Here is a 6000-nt window from a genome sequence, read left to right on the forward strand (position 1 = left end):
GTGGGTGGGTTGGCTAAGGACGTCCGTGGCGAGCTGCCGTTGGGCAAGTCTTTGGCGGGATTTTTAAATTTTGGCGGGGTTGCGTGCATAGTTCAGTGCTGAGTGTAGAGCTGGGAGCGGAATGCAGAGATGGGTGTGGGGAGCCCGAATGGAGAAGCCAGATGCTGAGTCATGCATTCAGAATGATGATGCTGTTCTCAGGCGCAGAGAGGGATGGGTGTGTCCATTTGGCTCCCAGCGAGGCAACCAGCCTTACACATCTAAGCTCCATTCCTGCAGCCTCTCCATCACCCAGGCTCCATTCTTCCAGGGAAGACCTCTTCTTGGGGTTCTGGGGAAGGGGGCTTTACAACTGACGGGAGGTGCTGATGCAGAAGTAGGGTCAGGGGAGATACCAGGGGAGATCCATCAACGTCATCCTCACCTCTCCCAGCACTTGTTCAGCTCAGCTCAAACCAAGCTCCACATTTAAGGGCTGAGTGACCGAAGGCAGGTCATTCGTCGTCTGAGCTGCTCATCTCTAAGGGGCAAGTAGGGGATGAGGTTACCGTTTTGCAGAGCTGGTGTGAGGATCTGCTGACACTGTAAGTGTGAATCCTGTCCGTCCCAGTGCCCAGCCTTCCCTGGCATAAGAACATCTCCCCATGAAAGAGGAAAGGTGACTACCAGGCTAGAAGGGGGCTTGGATAGTGCTGACTCCATCCCCTCATCCATAACTGGCCACAGCAGCCCAGAGACAGCGGCTGGGAGGCAGGGCTGCAGAGTCAGGGCAAGGACGGGACAGTTAGCCCCGGTCTGTCTCCCAGGCCAGAACTCCCTGGTCTGGGAGAGGGTGGGGCACACAGCGGTCACCGACAGTCACTCCTTCCTCTTTTGCACACGCAGCAAATGCCTACCCTATGATGGCATCTGGAGATGCCAGGCAAGAGTAGGCACGCGAAAATACACCACGGGCCTCTGGAACTGCAGCTCTGTTATTGAGGACAAAAGAGCAGCTTTCCTAGAGTGCGGGGCGGGGCACCAGCAGGAGTGGGAATAGGTGGGGTGGGCACTGGGCTGGTGAGGCTGGGCGGGGGGCGAGGCAGACTGAGAGCCAGGGCTTCCAAGACCCTCTGCCTGCTGTCCCCTGAGGCCCTCTCCCCGGCAGAGGCACTGGGCTATGATGAAGCCGTCACTGCCACCTGTGATGGCACTTCTGCCAGAATCCAAGAGGGATGGAGGAACGAAAGTCGTGGGAATCACAGGTCCCTAAATCAGGCTGCCCCCACAGTCAGCGGCCTCCACGGGTCTTTAGTGCCAGCCAGCTGCCCTGTGGATGCTCCTCAGGCTGAAGAGGGGGGCACTGTTTACGGCCCCTGCTTAATTAAATCAATAAACCACCAATGCAAATCTGGCGGAGGGCCAGCTTTTTACAATGCACCATGAAGAGGGGAAGCTGAATTAACAGCTGCTGCAAGAGGGCAAGAGGAGAGATGGAGAGACTGAGGGGGAAGGGGAGGAGGGCCTATCTGGGAGGGGCCTAGAAGAAGTTGAGAGTCCAGGTCCCCAGACTCCCTCTCTGGACTACATCACAACCCATCCCTGCAGTACCTAGAAGCGTCCCATTTCCTCTTTCAGGGGCTCCTTTCCCCCTCCTGCCATCATGGCTGCAGGAAAGGCTCTGCTGTCAGTCATTTACACTATAGTGAGAACTTGAAGCTAGACAAGACTGCAGAGATTCAGTGCCATGTTGGCTCAGGGCAGGCTACTGGAGCATCCTGCCAGGTCTCTGTTCCAGTGCTCTCGGGCCTGGGCAGGATGGAGCTCCAGCAGGGAGCCAGATATATGGCCACAGCTCTCCTTCTGTTCTGCACTCCAGGAAGATCAGGGGAGACCTGGTTGTCAGGAAGCCTGTCCATTAAGGGAAGCTGTGTGGTCTGGGACCAGCCCCTGGCCTTCTCTGAGACTCATTTTCTCTATCTGGATCACCAGTGGCTCAGAATCTAGAAACTGTAAGTGACTTTCTAGCTCAGATACTCTGCATTGGGATCCCCTAAGAGGAGACGCATCTCCTTGATAAGCCTGGGGCCCAAACTGAGCCAGGGTCATGGTCAGCCCATGTTTGGGGCCAGAGTCACTACAGCCATTGGCAACCTGCCGGATGGGACCTGGGGTCCAGCCATGAGCCCTGAGCTCCCTCCATGTTCCCATCTGTAACATGGGAATAATGAAAGGCATGGACACCACACATGGGAGTAAAGTGTACTAATGAATGCTCTCAGAGCCTCGGATGAAGAAAGGAGGAGGCCTCTGCAGGGGCCGGGGGAATGGGGAGGCAGCATCGACAACCCTGCTCCACCTGGACTGCCAGGCACCCCTCAGGCAGGGAAATCACACTTCAACCTCCAGTCTCCGGTAGAGCCTTCCCAGCACTCCCTCTGGGGCTGTGAGAAAATGCTTTCCCCTTTTGAGCCCCAGGTTCTTTCCTTCTAAATGGCTCTGAAACTCTATGACTCAGTTTCCCCATGGAAAGCGACAGCATCTTATGCTCTGTCCCTCCATCTGACTTGGGTTTACAGAGCCTGTGTGTGCCCAGCGTGATGAGGGGCACAGAGGAAGCATGAGTCAGGGTGCCTGCCTTCAGGGGGCTATGTCTCCCCTAGACAGACAGGGGGTAAAGAGATGAGAGAAATCTTGCATGCACAAAGGGCATGAACAATGGCCACATGGCCCAGATGCCTCGGCAGGGAAAGCAAATGTAAGCCACCCTAGTCTCCCTCTCCCTGATCCTGGCAGGCGTCGCCAATCCATGCAACTCTTTCCGGCTGAGACTGGATGCAGCCTGTTTCAGGTGCTCCAGGCAGCTCCCAGCCTGATCACCTAAGTTAGCAAGCAAAAGGGGCTGACCTGCTCTCAGGGGTCTAAGGGTCATGCTAGGACAACCACAGGAGGCTTCCTGGAGGCAGAAGTAAGTCTTCACCTAGGCCTTGAAAGAAGAATCCAGATAAAGAGGAGAGAAGAATGTGTTCCAGGTGGCAGGGGCAGTGTGAATACCCCTGGGGGAGAAATTGGCACAGCACACCTGGGGACAGTGGGATCTGCTGCCGGAAGGGAGAGAGGGTCAAGAGAGTACAAGGCAGAGTGGGAGGTCGGCGGGTACCGAAACCCAGAGGCCAGTTTCACCGGGGAGGTGGGTGCCTCTCCCCAATCTAGTTGATGGGACCTGCCAGCCTTCACCTTCTGCACCCATTCCCCAGGCCGGGGAGGTCCTGGAGGGGTCTGCGGGTGAGTGAGGTGGTGCTGGCCATGGCTGTCCACCTCCTGGGTGACAAGGAAATTTCCAACCGTGTTAAAATGACATGTTGCTGCCTGTTCTCAGAGTTACAGGCTGGGTGCCTAAGATGCATAAACCACGTCCTCTAGCCCAGCTCCCTGGGTGATTTACAGCAGTGTCCAGCCCAGTCTAGCTGCTGGCCTAGGGGCAGCCTACAGGGAGAGGTGTCCTCATTACTCACACCAGAGACCAAACACAGAACCGCCAGCTTAGATGCCAGCCCTTGCCAGGGGCTTCTGGAGCCTTAGGGTGCAGGAGGTACACAGGCCAAGGGCAGGTGGACCATGCAGCCCCTTCCCTTCCCAGCTGGCTTCTGGGCAGAAGTCAGGGCCCCTCTCTGTAAGGACTGCAAATTACACCCACACCTCCCATCTCTCTCCACTCACACTTTCCTTCAGAACCTATCTTAGCTTTCGCTTCTATCACGGAGTCCACCAGGATTTACCCCTAAGACTCAACCAACTGCAAAAAGTGGCAGGAGACTTGTTCATAATTCGGACCCAAGGCACACATGCTGTGGGAATCTGGCAAGCCACCCCTCCACCCAGGCCTCGGTCTCGCCACCTGTCACTGAGGAGTCAGACAAGGGGGTGTGTAAAGAATGTTTCCGGCCAGGCGCGGTGGCTCACGCCTGTAATCCCAGCACTTTGGGAGGCCGAGGCGGGTGGATCACGAGGTCAAGAGATCGAGACCATCCTGGTCAACATGGTGAAACCCCGTCTCTACTAAAAATACAAAAAATTAGCTGGGCATAGTGGCACGTGCCTGTAATCCCAGCTACTCAGAAGGCTGAGGCAGGAGAATTGCCTGAACCCAGGAGGCGGAGGTTGTGGTGAGCCGAGATCGCGCCATTGCACCACTCCAGCCTGGGTAACAAGAGCGAAACTCCGTCTCAAAAAAAAAAAAAAAAAAGAATGTTTCCACCATTTCCAGAGGGAAGAGTCTGGTTGCCTTGCTGGTCTAGAGCCACGGAGTCATCTAGAGTCCATCACCCGGTCCTGTGGCAATCAGGGCTTGGCCCGGGTGCTGATCAGCCACCTGAGGAGGCTGAAAGGCCCAGAACCTCAGACACCACCACTGGAGGAGCTTCAACAACTATCACTCTCCCAAGCCTCATCTTTCCCAGGCGGGCAGTGAAGGCCCAGAGAGGGTGATGGTTTGCCCAAGGCCACACAGCAGCCACCCACAGCTGGGGCTCACACCTTAGACAGGTCTTACTTGGTGATGTGGCTCATGGGTGCAAAGGCTTTGCTTGCTGTTCCATCTCTGCCCCTCCCTGGGAGCCCCCTCTGGAGGGACCTCACTGGGCCTTGTTTGGGAAGAACATAGAAGAAACAGAAGAAATGGTCCCCACCTGCCAAGAGCCTGCTATAGAGGTGAGAGGAGGGATTCTGGTGACAGTGGGAGCCACGGAGAGCAGCCTTCCCACTGACTTCTCCCACCACACTGCCTGCCATTCCCCCCAGAGAGAAGTGCTTTATTAAAACTGTCCCTTTAGAGGAGACTACAAAGTCATTTCCTGGCATTTCAGTATAAATGAATCTATCAAAAGTCTGGGACTCAAGTTTTCTGGGACTGAAGGGGTTTGAAGTTAATGGAAGGGACCTGAAGAGTAATGCCCCTGCTCCTTTGGAGGAGCCTCTGCTTTTCTCTACAAGTCCTCCCCACAGGCAGCGCTGTGGTCCCATGCTGGTTTACAGCTTACACCCACATGCACACTCACACAAGCATACACACACAGCCCACAGCCAAGGCCAGAGTGGCAGCGCCAGCCTAGTGAAGACCTTCCCAATCTTAGAGCGGGCCTTCTCGGGGGTGCGGGAGCCACCTGGCCCTAAGAGGCACTCAAGCCAAGGCAGTGGAATGAGGCAGAGAGGACTTGTCCGCCTCAGACAGACTAGAACACTGACCATTCGCCCTCTTCCTCCTCCACTCACCGCAAGGCCTACTGGCCTGAAATACAAGTCCACAGATGTCCCTTCCCTGCCCTGCTTTCAGTCCCTCCACTGGGGCTCTGGCATTTGGAGGTGTTCTCTGAACAACTCATCACCAAGCTCCAGGGCTCCCAGAGCCCCCATGGACCAGATGCAGCCAACTCTGCCGCTGGCCCCGAGCTGCGGGGTTCCAGGGCAGCACTCGCAGGGAAGAGTGGACGAGGCCTTTGATCAAGAAAAAGGCAGAATGAAATGTCCTCACCCAAAAGGAAGTCTCCCCACCTGCCCTTGAAGGAGGAACGGTGTGAGAGGGCAGTCCCTAGTCATGGCACCACCCAGCTGGACTCAATCTCTTCTAAGTCTGAGGCGGGCCAAGGAGCAGAGAGAGATGTCCCTGGCCCCCAACAAGGGGTCAGCATGGAACCCTGCCCACCCCAGACGGCTGCCCGGGACCCTCAGGGACAAGGCAGTGCATGCACTGGGATGGCCAGGTCCAAAAACCCTGTTGTGCTTTTGGAGAGGCTGGATTCTCGCAGGCTGAGGGCTGCCCGGCCAAACTCTCCTCCCCAGGATCACAGACCCACCCCCCAGACGGCTTCCCGGGACCCTCAGGGACGAGGCAGGGTGCACACTGGGATGGCCAGGTCCATAAACCCTGTTGTGGTTTTGGAGAGACTGGATTCTCGCTGGCTGAGGGCTGCCCGGCCAGACTCTCCTCCCCAGGACCATAGAACCCCCTGCCCAGGCGTGGGG

The sequence above is a fragment of the Aotus nancymaae genome, unplaced genomic scaffold (genome assembly GCF_030222135.1).
Source record: "Aotus nancymaae isolate 86718 unplaced genomic scaffold, 86718_ANA_hifiasm-v0.15.2.pri h1tg000003l, whole genome shotgun sequence".
NCBI classification, from domain to species: Eukaryota; Metazoa; Chordata; class Mammalia; order Primates; family Aotidae; genus Aotus; species Aotus nancymaae.